Source organism: Neodiprion pinetum, chromosome 1, assembly GCF_021155775.2.
Source record: "Neodiprion pinetum isolate iyNeoPine1 chromosome 1, iyNeoPine1.2, whole genome shotgun sequence".
In the NCBI taxonomy this organism is placed as follows: Eukaryota; Metazoa; Arthropoda; class Insecta; order Hymenoptera; family Diprionidae; genus Neodiprion; species Neodiprion pinetum.
The window spans coordinates 35,351,013-35,368,114 of record NC_060232.1 but is presented as its reverse complement, the minus strand read 5'-3'; the positions used below and the strand labels follow the sequence as shown (position 1 = coordinate 35,368,114).

At 42.5% G+C, this 17,102-nt stretch overlaps 2 protein-coding genes across 6 annotated transcripts in view; one reads left to right on the top strand and one right to left on the bottom strand.

Moving 5' to 3' along the window:
- The window catches only part of LOC124224833 (lachesin-like), a 287,180-nt gene that overhangs the window by 209,247 nt on the left and 60,831 nt on the right, over window positions 1-17,102 (bottom strand). The window lies entirely within an intron of this gene.
- Window positions 7,384-17,102, top strand: part of LOC124210846 (luciferin 4-monooxygenase) — a 73,611-nt gene continuing 63,892 nt past the window's right edge. The window contains exon 1 of the mRNA XM_046609287.2: window positions 7,384-7,460. The gene's annotated coding sequence lies outside the window, so the exon portion shown is untranslated. The remainder of the gene's footprint in view (window positions 7,461-17,102) is intronic.

The window sequence follows — 17,102 nt, the reverse complement described above, 5'->3', positions numbered from 1 at the left end:
CCAGCAGACATCAGCAATCTAAATTGTACGGTGAATTCTCCACTTTTTACCTGCACCGGAAGAAGTCTTCGAATTCGTAAAAACACTAATTTCAATACCGGCGCAATGATGCTTGGAGATTTTCAACCGCGTGTAGACAAGGCTAACTATAGGAAGATTAAAATACGTCCACCATGATCGTAAACTCCGTGTTTATATTCGATGCCCGCGTAATTTGTACAACCGTAACTCGATTCGGATACAGCTTAATTGAATATCCAGCGAATTTATCTGACTCAATTATATTACATGATATAATTCAATGTTCCACCTGCGAGCAACAAAAGTTTGGGGGAAGCAATGCCAAGTATATGAACCCGCACTGATTTCAGGGCTATAATAGACGGGGAAAATACAGGTTCGCAAACTCAATCAGAGTTTTTTCACCGATCGCAGAATAAAAAAGCACTCGAAGCGATTCGAAATAAAGTAATGGGAAAGTGTATTGGGATAGTTTTTCTACTACAACTTTTCGTTACGCATATAAATTACAGGTGTATTGAATCGGATAAAGTGAGTAACTTTTTCTTCCAAATTCATTCTTTTTACCCTGCACGTAATTTCGCATATAAACTTTTTCACGAAAAATTGAGAAGTAAAATAACAATAATTCGGTATTACCGATACACCATTGTCCAAAGTTTTCGGGCAAGTTTTATTTCAAGCGTGGTCTCGCTCCTGCCTAGATTTCATGAAAATGGTATCTTGGTGTAAAAACCTTGAAGCGATTTACTCTCACGGCAGCTCCTGTCGTAAAGTCGCTCTTCATAAGTTTGCGGGTGAGTTTTTCAGCCCCTGAATCTCACCCTCGTCCTCGTCTGACGGACACGCGACGCCGGCGGAAAGCCGCAAAGCCTTGAATTATCGAAACCTAATTAGTCAAGGTAGGTTAAAAACGTCGATAAGCTAATATAAACGCACGACGCGCCGATGAAGCCGGGCGTTTTTTTTCTCGCCTTAAACTTTTTAAACGCGTTATAATAACTCCGGCTTAGTAGCAAAGTGTGCGAAACATAATCACGCATTATGCGTTCGTTTTTAGCACAGGAAATATTACCAAATGTACCATAATTCCTGAAAGCTTGAAGCAATGGGATGGCGAGACTTTCAAAAAATAATTAGCCTCTGTTGCGTCCGTTGATGTTTTCCTTTCTCCGGTATATTTCGATGCGGAAACATTCTAATACCGAAACAATGTTTCTGGCACAACCATTTCAAAAGCTCAACATCTCGAAACGAGATAGATCGTACAAGCGAGTAAAGTAATTTGAAAAAAGGGAGAGGGAGGTGAGGGAAAATCCGATACGCCTGTACTGTTATCTTTTTCCCAGCTAATTCGACCCCGGTGTAAAGTAAATCAATGGCCAATAAATTGCTGGCCAACAAACCGTAACCCATACGGGGTGCGTGAAATCGGACCGCGGGCTGCGTGGCCGGGAAGAATCATTAGGACGATATCCGTGCCCTTTCACCTTCGCCCCGAACCAGCTCAGGGCTCTCGGGTCAGGTCAACCCGACTTCTAGACATGCCTAATCTCCTCGTAAAGACCGCGTCGTCGGCAATCTGCTGGAGGGCTTGATTCGAGTCGAGTGTCGCAACCCTCGAGCGACGGGCATGTCGCTTCCCCTCCTCGTTTTTTTCCCTGTCACTTTTCCCGCCAAGAATAATGCCCGGCAGATTTCGCTCTCCCACGGCTTGGCAATTTCCACTTTACGTTCTACAGTATAATTACAATCGCGATTGTTTCGCGCCGAAATTATTCTTCGTATAATTGCTGGTTCGAAAAGCTCGTTCTACTCTCCGAATACATTCCGACGAAAATATTGACGACCTGCATACGTGCAGCTATTTGCGAATGCAAAGGAAAAGCAGATTCTCGAGGCTCGCTTGCAAGCGCGAATTTGAATGCTCCACCATGCTGCAGGTTCGCGTTTATTTTACCCCGAGAATTTGCTATTTCACAGAAACAAGGAATTCCTACCTCGAGAAGATCTTTTCTATTCATGCGCGGTCAAGTATAGCCTCCACTTCGTTTCGGAGAAGCTGCAGAATAACGAACAATAAAAAGGGGCGGAGAGAGAAAGAGAGAGAGACGCTCTCTAAAATAGCCAGATTCAGATTGTCTGCGAATTCAACCCTGATATGATGGTCCTGCAGACAGTGAAGGATGCCAATGCGCGCGAATGAACGCTGTAGGTATAATACGTATATTGGTGTCTGTTTAGTCAATTTGTTTACCGGCCAAAACACAAACAGAGCCAGAAGACATTGCATGGCACGTGAAAATTATACGCTGAGATAGAATACATCAACGCGCAAAACGCGTCCGGCATGCGAAGCGGATGTGGAAATCTCGGGACTAAATTATTATAACGAAGAGTCGATAATTGCGTGCGACCCAACTGATATCGCCGTGCGACGAACAAGGTCCTGAATATCTGACTGTATTCCCTGATTCCCGTAGGAAGCAAACAATGCCGGGGTATTCATAGATGTAATAAAATTGTAAAAAAAATAAGCAAAGAATACTCGGGAACGTCGTTTGCATCGAGGAGGGTATATGGATGCGTGGATGGATAAAATGTGAAGTGAGAGAAAACTTGCCGAGTGAAGTTGAATGTAAAAGTTCAAACAAGAGTCTCTTTGGGTAAATATAGTATAAAGAAAGGTGGGTGGGCGCCCGTCGTCATCGAACTTTCGAACTAGACTTCATAATTGAACGCGAGTCGATGTCTGATCGCTTATTTTCTCCCGTAGCTCTGACGACGGAACTTTCTTTTACTTTCCCGACATTCAAGAACCGTCGAAGATGGTTCGAATCGCCCGAAGGATACCGGGACGCCTCGATATTCGCGCTCTGTAAGATGTAACCGAAGGACTTCGAGACGGATCGATTCGCAAACAGACAAACGAGAGAGAAGAGGAACGAAATAAGAGGGGATGGAATACCGGAGAAGAAACGAAATATCGTTCGACTTTCACTCAAAACTTTTTCAAGTCTACCCAGGGATAAAAGTGGGTTTAACACCAACGAGAACAGGGACCACTCACTCGAGCTGACTCTTAACTCCTAACTCTTCAACTCTCCCGGCCTTCTTCTTCGCCCTCCAGGATTTGATTTCCCGGCACCCTTTGCCTGTTGCCCGCTGCTCCGGGTCATAAAAACTCGAGAATACGGCCACCTGCGATTGCGAAAGGTGATCCAAGCTGCCTTTAGAGGTTCTTAGTCAGTCACGGATACCATCAGTCTACTCCGCTAATGCTCGTACGCTTTGTCGATTCTCGCAACATCGCCGACTGAGAGCTAATGACTAATTGAAACGGATGATGAGTATACATCGAAAAGGTTCCAAGACGTGTCAGGCATAGATACACGCGGTGTTTGCGACGAGTTACCACAAACTCGCTACTTAGCGATTGAATCTTGCATTAGCATATCGCACGAAGAAAGAAACAATTTTAAACGTTGGCCAAGTAATGATAAAAAATTTCATTCGATCGCTTTTCCAAATTTAACGGACCTTGAACTTTCTCATTGTCAGAACTACGGTAAACTGACCTTTTCTGCAATCACGCTTCTATGACTTTTGTATTGTGGAGGTGGAGTACGTGCTGTATATCCACATGGATATGAAAGCATGCAGGCATAATATACAGCCGCTAATCCAAATGAGAGTGGCTTTATAACAGATGCAGACAGTATTCGCTGGTGTCTGCGTTTGTGTGTGCAGGCGGTAGGTTTACTGTTTCCAGTCGGGGTGTTTCGCCTTCCGGTAGGTATAGCCCACAGGGGATTTTCCCCCGTCCAACCCCTGCCTGCATCCATTGCACAATTACGCCATTGCATCGCCACGTTTCTCCTAAACGTATGAATGTGTGCAATATATAGATGCAGTTTGAACGCAGGCTGTATAAGCGGCTATATTCATATACTTTGTACCTATACGTAGACCTTGGCAAATGCATTACTGCCAGCATTCACATCGCTTCTATTTCCATCTGCTTAACAAGAAAATCCGCTTTATACACGTTACGGTGGACACAGAGAGAGAGAGAGAGAGAGAGAGAGAGAGAGAGAGAGAGAGAGAGAGAGAGAGAGAGAGAGAGAGAGAGAGAGAGAGAGAGAGAGAGAGAGAGAGAGAGAGAGAGAGAGAGAGAGAGAGAGAGAGAGAGAGAGAGAGAGAGAGAGAGAGAGAGAGAGAGAGAGAGAGAGAGAGAGAGAGAGAGAGAGAGAGAGAGGCTCCGACCTGGCGTCGCTTCCTGATTACGAACCCATCTCGTGTTACCTCGTAATCAGACCCTGTCCAAGTATCTCTGCGAACACTTAACCGAGTCAGGATCGACAGTAAGAAGACATAGGTCACCTTCTACTTAAAGTTTTTTTTTTTTTCTTCTCATCACTTGGACAGTCATCAACGTCCGCGTTTTCAGGATGTCGTGCAGGTTTCTTCCACAGACCATCAAACTTGATTTGCAGATCAGTGGTTCGCTGTTTTAGATCCTTTCAGCTTGCAAAGAGATGATACTTGGGTAGGAAACAGCAGCACGAGAGCTGGAAAACTGGTAAAATGTTGAGAGTATAAAGTAACGGTCTGCAGAAGGAAAGCTTCGAGGATGTACTGCGAGTCCTTTAATCGCTGTACTTGAGCTTCGGGAGACGGTACCGTAGATTATGTCTTCCAGAGACCATTCTGAGCGTACTTGAATTTTCTCAGACGGCGGTCCATTAAGCTGGACCTGGCTTATTTTTCTTCCTTTTATATCGCTTGTCCGATGAACATTGACGAAGAGGAAGCCGAGGTAGTCGCAAAAGTTCTTAAGGAAAAAGGTGCTAGGATTGGAAATTGAACTCGAGTCAAAAGTCCGTCCAGTATCCAGTGAATAATAATTTGGAGCGAGAAGTCGATCTTCTTGGGAGGGGGGGGGGGGGGGGTGGAAGAAGAGCCGGGGGGATATTAAAGCATCATCTGTGCTTCGCGCTCGGAGACAATAGTCTCAGTTGGAACAGCGTCGATTGTGCGAGTTCTTCGCTCCTCCAGCCACACTGTCCCTCTGCAGTCCTTCTCCTGTTCTTCTATATCCTCGCCAAGGCCGGAACTGCGAATGCCAGAGGCTGCTTGCTGCAGGAAGCTCATTAGGCGAACCCTGAGGTGCTGTCGAGCCGTTGCGCGCGCAGCTCGCAGCGCATTTTCAACAATTCCAACACTCAAACAGCACCGCCGGCGACTGCGGCCTGAATATTTCTATTTCCCTTCAACTGGGACGCATTCGTGACGCACGTTCTTCGCCCACGTCTTTTCCACACACGCGTATTGCCGCAAATTCGACGTACTCAGCCTCATTAGTATCCTAACGAGATCGCAAACTTTGAATACCGGAGGGGGGGGTTGTTTAATTTCAAAATTTAGTCGACGTTGAATTTAATTAATCCGTTAACCAAGGCAATGCCGCAGACATTTGGTAATTCTTTGATTCCATCTAGGATTCTTTGTCTAATCATTAACGGTTCGTTAGTTCGGTTCTGCGGGACATCCAAATCAAAGAAAAATTTGGAAAGTAAGAAGAAAGTTGAAGAATTTCAGTAGCAGCAACTTTGCTGCAGTCCAGCTCTGCATTCCTGATTTTCCTGATCATTATATTGTTTTTCCGCGTTTCAGAATTCTTTCAATCTCCTGCTGCAGCTTCCATCATCTTCTTGCACCTAAGTCGATATAGAGCGCATTTTGATCGTGACGTGCTTCCGTAAGTTTTATAGCTAGAGATGTTCCTCCTTTCATTTTCTCGGTTACCGGTTTTCGTCACTTTTTCCATTTTTTTTTTTTTTATATATTCCTTCGTGTTTTCATCCCCCTTTTCTTCTCTATCGCTATCATTTTTTTCTTAACACAGCATTCTTTTGTAACCTATCTCTTCATCATTCCTATTGTTTCCTTCTCGGGGATTCTTTTTTTACACGGACCGGCTATACTGGCAGGCGTTATTACGGAGTACTTCGTTTATAAATTCGTCTTTTCCCACATCAGCATTGTCTCCATCTATAGAACGATTCGTTTTTAGATTGCCTTTGGCTCCTGAAGAACTCCAGAGTTGCCGGTCATCTAAAATAAGCTTGTGATTGTAGAAACTCCAAGTTTTGAGCACCTGAACAAGCATTTCTAAAAATACCGCTAGCTTTTTTCGCCCGATCGTAACGATAAAAAAATACATTGATCATTGGTAGAATAAAGAATGAGAAATTGACAGTAATGTTTTTTCACGGAAGGGTTTTGCGGATCAGTTTTCAACATTTTTAAATTAGAATTGCCTTGAATTTGGAGAATATTGACCGGATGCTGAGTAAGTAAGTGGGTATATCTGACAAAGAAAAATCGGTGTGTGAATAAACGTAAAAAAGTATGATTGGGGTTTATAGCTTGCGTCGACTTTTTTTGATGGTTCTTGGTAAACGGCGATGCAATAGAAGTCGCAAAACACGTTCCCAGTAATTAAAGACAAACAGAAAACAGTAAGATATCTAGGGTATTGGAAGGTAAGAGTCGAAGCCAAAGAGTCGGCGGAGAGCTTGACTCAAGAGGTATAGACAGAATTAAGAAAACTTTGTGCACACAACCAATGGGTGTATTCATCGACTTATTCGATAAAAATATAAGAGAGCTGGCGGGTGTTTGCTGACTTTCTCAAAACCCCTCATCCCTCAAATTGCCCTTGTTCACCGACGTTTCAAATTGCGTTAATTTCGTCAAAGTCGCCCGGCGGCAGCTACACGCGACCTCTTCACCCCCACCCCCGGCACTAAGTACTCTTTTAACCCCCGTCGTATAGACCCTGTATATTCCCACAGCACGGCACGGATATATAATCCGTAATTAATTTCAATTTGTCTCGAGCAGCACGGCGCTGTATAAAAGTAAAGATAATTCGTTCCGTTCGCGAATTCCAACAAACATTGCATGGGGCAAACTGACCACGCAGAAAACGAATAACCACCACGGAGTTGACGAAGTCTAATGACCCCGCATAATTACATGATCCCTGAATGATTACCGAACGCAAATAGCCGATGCTTCACGCGTGTAAATACCGCAAAATCGATAACCAAATTTCACCACCATTTTCAACGACGATCACAATTTAACGAAATTATAGTTTTTGGGGCCAGAAACCGACAGAAATAAGATTAAGATTCTTGTCATGTTCAGCCAATCATTGCGAATAACGATATGGTGTTGCCAATGGCGGGAAAACTTTCAAATACATCCAGCGTCGGATGCGCGGGTTAATTTGAATTTCGAACGTTTGTATGGGGCGTACATGTGCGTGGATGGGGCTTAACAGTGTGCGCGCGCAAACGGCTGAACTCGCCAACTGACATCGTGTAAGAGTGTTTCGTTCGGCGACGATATTTTCCTCGAAATAAAGGGTGAGTCTGCATTGTTATATTCTGTATGAACGTTCAGCGGTATTGGCTTCAACCAGTACGTTGAATTGCCACGGTTATGAAATAGCCTGCAATTTGCGAGAGACTGTTGCCTGCTATTGTCACCAGTAAACTTCGCCTCATCCAAAAAACGAGAGGCGTGACTTTTAGGTTAGGGTTAGGTTAGTCCCACCGCTTACGTAATGCACAAGTTTCGCACGCAGTGCGCGCGCATGATCTATCGAAGGGCTAGTTGATGTTTAGTCGTTCGATTACTCGATTCAACTGCGTCGAGGTATCGAAGCGAGGGCGGCAACGGTTCGAACGTTTGAATTGCGACGTGTATGAAACAGGTAATGAATACGACGTAAAAAATCTATAAGCACAACGCAGCCAACTTCGCGTTCTTTGGATAATATTTATCAAATTATGTCTCATCGTGAATTCGTTAGAAATAAAAGGGTTGCAATATTTATTTAGTATTAATTGGACACAATTCCGGCCATTTTTCATACGTTCAAAACTTGAAAAGGTTTTAGAAGCTTGGATAATTGCGAGCGAAGTTTCGATACATGCGATAAGGATAAAAACGAAATCTACAGAATTATTCTGAAAATTTCCTTCTTTGTTCAACAATAAATTGCAGCGCGGTATTCTTCTCGTTACATTTTACTAATGTGTTTCTTTTGTTTTTCTCTCCCTTTTTCTCACTTCTCGCACTCTTTTTTACCATGCAAAATGTGAGCATACACGGTGCAGATAAATTATATCTCTCTGGCGGAGCGTTTCTATTCTACTGAACGATATACATATATTTCAGCTCTTCCGCATCGTGTGTGTATATAAGCATTGGAATTGAGAACTGTAGCGAGTGTCCTCTCGCAATCTCTTTTTTCTTCAATTTCTTTGCTTTTCTTGCTTGACAAACATGATTCTTTTTTCTTTTTTTTTTTGATTTACCGTTTTTTTTTCATTCTGTTTCTTTATTTTTGACAAATAGTTTCCAGTTTCACGCGAATACAAGGAAGCAGGATACATGCAAGAGCAGGTATAACTATAACTGTACGCACAGAGCTTCAGGAATTCTTCCACTCCTCTTCCATGCAGAAAAACACACATAGCATAGCGTCATATCTAACAAATTTCACATCACAAAGAGATTCCAAGCAAATTCTGTAACGTAAACAGGTCATTTGACGGTTTTAATTTTTCTCAATTCTCATTTTACATCTGCTCGATTTTATCCCACTACGAAGATATGCCTATTGTATCCATAGAATACACATACATACTATTAATCCCCATATAATACAGGTTAACAAAAATTATTTTTTTAGAGCTAATACTTGAATAAATCGTAGGTATGACCAAACACTTCAAGATTTATTTATCAACGTAAAAAAGACAAAAGCAAACTTTATAAGTAATAAATGAAGATTTTGGTTATTATTCGATATATAGAATCAAAATTTATTTATTTAAATATAAACAAACAAAAAAATTTCTGTTAACCTGTAATTAGTTATTATTTTTGAATAAAAGTGATTTAAATGCGAAACTGAAGTTTGTTTAATTGTTATTTCCAAATTGTTTCTAAAATCCGAAATATCGTTCTGGCTTCTACAAAAGCAAACTTTATCTAATAAAACTATTTTTTCTTTCATTAGCTACGTGGAAGAAATGAAAATGTGACATTTAGAATCCAGACTAAAAATTTGCGCTGACCGGTGTAATCGTTGACGTGTATTGGAATTTGTCTTTTCTCGTGTCAGGCCGATTGTTGGACGATAGCAGTGGGTGTATAATGCATACATAGCGTTTCCCTCGTCTCATCCGTGTCTCGTTAAATTGCCATCGCATTGCTGGTAAAGCATCTTGTCCCTATTGTCGCTACGTCACGACGGACGGATGTTAGATATATCCCAGAGCGCGGAGAATGCCGTTGTCCTCTGTGCACGGATGTAACGGGATTAACTTGAGACCTCCTCTCGACGCCGAGGAAACCCGGAGCTTGACGCACTCGAGATATTCGCCGTATCCAGACATCCGACGGTTCGCCTGCTGCGGACGTCGCGGATACCGAAGTGAAAAACGCGAGATCCGTGCATGCGAAGGGAAGGCAAAAAAGAAAAAAATGGAATTAGCGGAAGAGAGAGAGAGAGAGGGCGGAACGCATTTGTCGATTAGGCTGGAGCTGCGTCGTAAATCGTAAAGCAACCGTTGCAAAAGTAAACCTTCTAGCTGCAAACCTCTGAAACTGCATCGCTCCAAGATTTATCACGACGTTAGTTAATCCCGGTGAAAATTTTACTTTTCGAGGAACTAAATGTTTCCATTGCCACTGCGCTTCCTGCACGCTACGGAAGTGGTGGGCGAGTCTGATGCACTCCTTTATAAGACTTGAGAACGCAACTACCGCGCCTTTCTTTCCATTCTCTGAAACTCGACTCGTGGTTTTCAACCCCCCAACAGCACGGAAGAAACGTGAATAAAATTTGTACGGTTTGTGTTTGTTTGCTTAACCGACTGATGATGGCAAGGAAACGGAAAAATTTGGCGGGGTTTTTCGTTGTTCTCCAAGGCTCGAATGGCAGTCCTCATCTTGACTCGGGTGAAAACCTTCTTATTCGTCCTTATATTCTCGTCTACATATTTCTTTTTTTTTCTAGTTGATGTACTGCACGATTCTCTAGCATAAGGTCGTGTGCCACGTCGCAACACTGCTGCAGAAATGAAAATGACAAATGACAGTTGCTCACGTGAATGAAAACTCGCGATTGGTTCCCCTTCAACATGCCATTTCGATTTTCACTTCTGTCATTCAAAGCATTTTTGTCCGCTATACGATCTTCATGAATTAACGTCACTTTCAAACAGACTTCTGAACTCGTCAAAACGAAAGTCGTCAACGCATATACAACCGTCTGCTACGAAACATCATCTCCAAAAGAAATGATCGATTTTCTTGTCTCTTAACCAGTTTTCACTGTTAAAACAACTCATGAGAATTCCTTGGAAATGACTTGTAGAACCATGTTACACCGTACGAATACTCAAGTCTGTCTGAAAATGAACACGATCCACACTTGGTACAGTTTTCAGTCAACGGTATGACAAAGACAATAACAAATTAACGCATACGGATGATCAGTGATCACGTAGTGCCAGAGAAACTAAACTTCTGCAATTTTTCCCGACTACCGTACCTGGAAATAGGGGTCCAACACTATCGTAGGGTGTTTCCGGAGCAAGTTAGATCTGCGCAACCAGCTTGTCGTATATTTATACCACTCGTCCATATAATTATCCACGTCAGCCGACCGCAGTACCGAATGTCAAAACGATCGATAGATTCCCGGTGGTGGTGTGCAATTCCATTTGGCAAAGGTAGCCTGCAGTAGGTACCCAACCGAGAACACGTGCAACGGAGACAGGCGTGATATTGCTGGTTCAAGGTGGAGGTGAGGGTGAGGGTGAGGGAGATCATTTAGCAAATCGGGTGATTGTTTCGGTAACATCACGTTGCGCCATGCGGCATCCTCTCTCTCCGTCCCTCTCTCTTTCTCGCCGGGAATATCAACCTCGAAGAGACCCCATGGTCCCTGGCGAAGAACCTAGTGGGGCTAGTGGCTCCCAGCGACCGCCACAGTTTGTAGACCATGTAATCGCCGGTGTACTGGCACCACCACCAAGACGCGCCCTCGGCCCCGTCTCGGCGGGCTTCGACGTTTCGCGTTTCGCGTTTAGCCGCCGCCTCCAGCCGCAACACTCCAAAGCCATTATCGTTACAGTCTACCGGCACTCCTTCCCGAGCGGAGATACCTACAACCTCCAGGGAAGACTCCATTATTTTTTCGTATATAATACATTTTCCGCTTAAATCTTGCACCTTTTTTCTACCTCACTCGTCATTGTACTCCTCGATTATGCTTAAATGAAGATTTTTAAAGCCGCGATCGACCGTCGACGAGGGACGTGTTTCTTTTCTGACTCTTCTCCTTCGCTGCAGAGACCTAAATTGTTTCGTCGTACCCGGTAACAGGTTTACCTTTCGGCATTGTTCGGCTCACAAAGAAGGTATCTCAGCTCGATCTCTCCGATTTTTATCTCTTTTCCGATATGTCATAGTAGACTAAAAACTAAGCGACACGTATTTTTTTTTTTTTTTTACCTGTCATTAAACACTTTAAAAGGGTGAAACCACCCTCCAAAATAAGGCATGTCAAGAAGGGACGATTTAGCAGTTTCACCCACAAGAACATAATATTTTTTAACCAATTCAACTGTCAAAGTTTTCTCATAACGAGAAAGGAAAAAAAACTGCCAAATCGCCTCTTGACACGCCTTACTTTGGAGGGTGGTTTCACCCCCTTGAAGTGTTTAATGACAGGTAAAAACACAAAAAATACGTGTCGTTTAGTTTTGCCTCTACTATAACATATTACTAAAGAAATAAAATCGGAGAGATTAACCTAGGATACCTTCCTTGTCAATATCCCGTACCGTTTTCAAGCCATTGTGCCCAACTTTCGTAGTATACATAATTTGTAAAACCAAGAGATTGAAAAGGCGCGAACGCCGAAATGCTTCTCCCGGGTAGACCGGGTTATAGAGCAGGATACGTACAGGTACACACAAGTCTGTACTACAGGAATATCCGCGGTAGCTGAGAGATACCGGTAGGGTGGTTTATAAGAACTCCGATTCGTCCCACGGAGTCCCGTATCCCAGAGTATCGGAGATCTTCCGGATCCCGCTCGCGGTATTCTCTCCATGAATTCAATTCCGTGAGAAATACAGATATCGGAATCCAAAACATAAGGAAAGAGGTGAAGCTCTCAGATTGCCGGAGCAATCTCGGAACGTAGAGATACCTAACCGAAGTGGATCCTCCTCCTCCTCCTCCTCCCCCCCCGCGGTTACGTGTAGCCACTGTACTCCACTCGACTCCTCGGCACTCTCCTCCACCCCCGCCGTTTTCTCTCGCACGTGAGCACAGACACACGCGTGTCGGCGTGTTCATGTGGCAAAGGCACCGTCCCTGCAGAAACGGCAGGCGGGGCGAATGACACGGACGGAGTGCGGCAATTTCGTGCAATACCACCGGCATACCGGGGGCCCCAGGAATGTTGCTTAGCATTTTCCAGCTTCCGAGGTTAGCTCCGTGGCCGGCGTAAGCCAGCCACCCCCTTTTCCATCCTCCTTCTCAATGCCCCCGCCTGCCAGCTTTCTCTTGTATACGCTTTTCCTGGCGGCGTAACAATTGTCATTATCATTATTGTTATCGCCGTTATCATCATTGTTATACATACACACCCCGCGTGCTTCTTGATTTATATCATTTAAACCACTTTTCACTTTTTTCCCCTGCACGTTCTCTATGTTCGTTTTTTTTTTTTTTTTTCATTTTATTTTTTGTTTTTCATTCGTATTTTATTTTGCCTTTGTTTCTCCCCGTCTGATTTCTCTTTGACTATTCTTCTCCTCGTACCCTTAGTCGCATTGTATATAATGTGGCATAAATTTCTACGAAGTTCGCGCCCTGTTTTTTTTTTTTTTTTTTTTTTTTGAAACACTTTTATAAATCTGCGCTCGTTTGGAAACTGAGTTTCACCTCACTCACTTTTGTCACCCTTTTCGCAGCGTATTTGCATTGATTAACTCGAAGCGTTATCCCCGTTAATAAATATGCTTCGAATAAATAATCCCGTTCAAAGGGATGGAAACGGATCTCTCTGCGACGGAATATTCTTTTCAGTTCTCACAAATTTACGATCTAGCTTGTTGGACCGCAGACTGCATCTTGTCCAAGTTTGTCAGAGTTTCAAATTCGCGAAACTTTGAATACATCGAGATATACTGTTTTCACGTAATAAATACACAAACACATTTTACGCGTGCGTTGGGATTTACAGCGGAAATTCAACAACGATGGTGCTTCAGCGAGTGGTTTCATTATTCTGAAAGGGCGATACGGGGCGAAATTATACCTATTGGCATATCCGTACCAATACACGTACGTTTTGAAGGAGCGAGTATGGCACTGTGGATGTTGTGTAAATCGCGATGGAATTCGGTATACGTATACATACGTGTGTGTGTGTATATATATATATATATATATATATATATACATACGTGTGTGTGTGTGTATATATATATATATATATATATATACGTACATATGTTTCTATCCATCGTTGGATAGGTGCTTTAAAAAAGATTTAGTGACGCCGTTGTTACTCGCCCGACTCAATCGTGATGCAATTCGCGTATAAGGAACGGGACTTTATAAAGCGACCTGCGAGGTTTTTTCCAAAATTGTTTTCCTAGCTGTACCTACACATATATCATCGCATTTGCACGATAATTGCATTCAAATTTCTACAAGCCCTCGAGCATGAAACTGCTGAGTGATTCATCAGCGACGCGATATTAATTTAACTTTGAGAATTATCGTTGAAATATAAAGCGTAGAAAAAATTTTTTTCTAAAAATATACGATAAAAAAATGATGAAAAAAAGTGTAAAATGAAAATTCAGACCGACGCAGCTGCTTCGTACTCATCGTCATTATTACATAAACGCGACTGTGCAGCGATGGCGCATACATATTTCCAATTATCTACGAAGCTGGATTACACCGACGGAATAATAATCCGTTGAAACGGATTTTTCTGCCTGTACCACGGCTTTTTTTTTTCTTCTCGTCCCTTCTACTCTACTTCGTAAATCAAACATTCTCCTCGCGTCTCCGCCCCTCACATTGCAAAGTAACAAAATATTATTGCGAAATCATGACGCTGGGAATACAAAAATTTGGATTTTTTTCTGTCCACCGTACTTTAATTCGCTCTTCAAAGTCCTTCCGAATCATGGGAAATTATTTCTATTGACCCCGAGGTGAATACTTTCGGGTGAGCTTACAATCCAATATTATTTCAAGGTTATTATTGTAGCTTGAAACCGCATGTTCGTTTAAAAACTTTTCAATTATAGTCAAGTGAGTGAATTTTTTGGATCTTTTTTACCGCTGCAGGGTATAATTTACATATAGCATGTATTTTCGACGACCCATGTTCCACTTTATTATTATACTTGCAATGTAATATGCCGAAAACCCACCAACCCTGCATGATTAGGATAATAACGCGATGAAGACGTGCCGAATTCGCACACAGTGATGCCGTTTTAATAACGCGTCTTGGTAGATATTTTAATATGTAAAGCATCTCGAATCAGCCTGCGTGCAAAAGACCTTTTCACGCGTGAAAAAGCACCCAAGTTACACACACGCGTGCATCCCGCGTGGAATATGATATCCTTCCCCGTATTAATTCGGTTTTAATTTGAATTTCCCTCAAAATCACCGCACATGTATAAGCATATGTAACAGAGCCGTGTGTATAACGGTACGAAAAATTCGCTTGAAAATCACAGGATAATTCTCGCGTCACATTACACGCGTCTATTGTGCGTGACACACGAGATGAAATGTAGGTACCAGAAATTCACCCACCATGTAGCATGGGGATAATTCTGCGAACAGTAATGATTAAACATTATACACGCTTACCCGCATGCTTCGGTAATCAAATTTGAAACTTTATGTGTCGTGTAATTGGAAGGTGCAGCGTATATTTGACGGTGAATGTTACATTTATTCGATCGTTAAAAATCCGACGAAACACGTCATGGGAGTGGGTGTTATCGAATAGTGAATTTTTCACGCAATATACGACGTTGTACAGCTGATTAATCACGTCATTTTCTCACGCACAGAATTTTCTTAAAGCTCTCTCATTACCTCGGAGTCGAATTATTCCATTCCCAGTATAATCGCTGTTCCTACGATACTTGTAAACTTGCCGGTAACTGTAAGAATGCAGGCTTGAATTTCATTCGGAATATCAAACAGCTTCGGTCGCACCGAAAGGGAGACTGTAAAAATGTGGGTGAAAAATAATAGACCGGATTAGACGAATGGCGGTATTCTTCGTTGAGTATAACGTGGCGAAAATTTTGGCGACGCTACGCCCATAATTTGGACTGCAGTACGGAGTTTAGCGCACGCCGTTATAACTCGGAAGGCTAATTGTCGGATAACCGTATCAACGCGGTGCAAATTTTGCTGAAAAAGCAGCGGATGTGTATACCATGCGTACGTCGAGCTTTGGTCGCGTATGCATATATAGGGTGGAAATTCGTACAGCTGGCGAGCTTCGCTTGGCGATAAAAAGTAACGCTGAGGCTAATCTGTATTATGCACACGCCTCCCCCGGCTATCACCCAAACACCCTCTCCTCTCGCCCCTCTCTCGGTTCCAGGTGAGCTCCGAATGAGAGAAGGGGAGGAACGTGTGTGTGCAGAAATCGCAAAATATTAGGCACAAATTGCCGCATCGCGCATGCGCGAATACGCGAATTTATCGCGAGCCTTAGTCGAGGTTGGTTGGTGAAAATCGATGCTTTTTATTAATTTTATTACGAGATTGTCGTACGTTTAGTATTAGCCAAATTATCATGTTTCTAAGCCACGGTTGTCTCTTTGAAAATACAAGAACAGAAAATATTGAATATAAACAAAAGCTTAGGTATCGATGTTTCATTTTTAATTGGTTAAAAATTGTTAAAAATCTAGTAGATTCGTTCGCTTTCGATATAAGCTTTTTACATTGTACAAATTCAATGAAATAAATCTCCTTATTTTTCGACAGTTAACCCTCTGAGTCATAGTTGTAATTATTCTTATCACTTTATTTTTTGCATATTTAGAGAACTTCGTCATATTTCCTTCCGGTTTTTTGCTATTTCTGATAGTATGCTAATAGGTTTCCAATACTCGAGGGTAATTATTGCGATGTAATGTCAATTATTATTGTTAGAAAATTTTGAAAATTCAGTATCGCACATCCGATTAGTGATCTCGAAAACCCCTGCAAATAATTTTTTGACCGTATTCGATCAAATTTAAAGTTTTTGCCCACCCATATTGGATCCGCTATCTTGAATTTTCAATATCTGATTCCAGATTCGTCATCAGCGACCCCAAAAACTATAGAATACCATCTTTTTATGAAAGCTGACTCGGCAAAATAATGTGTGACTCAAAGGGTTAATTCCATATTGCCGTCCCTTGATTAAAACCAACAACCAATATTTTGAAATAGAATGTCGATGTATGTATTTACCTAAACGTTTCTGTATAATTTTTATATTCATAATGAAATCTTCCTGGCTGACGAGTATAATAATTAGTCAAATACTCGATGTACGACTATCTCATGATAAAACTGATGATAATTATCAAATTTTTTGCCACCTATAAACCGGCTCAAACGAAGGGGGCAAATCATTTCGCGAAAATGGGTTAATTCGGAGATAACGGAAGCTTCGGGCGTTGCTTTTCACGTTCTAAGAGGTCAACGAGAGCCACCGGAAATTTCCGCTGGCTTCGAGGACGTGCGGGATAATCTTGTTGTTGATATATCCGTGTCCCGATTTCGGAGCCGAATGGAATCCGCGAAATATCAACCCTCGGGACTCTTAACGCGGAAAGAGTTCTTCCCGATGTTGTTGCCGCTGCTGCTTTCTCGCCGGCGACCCGTGGGAGAAAAGTAAAGCTGACACTGAGCTCCCGGAGGTA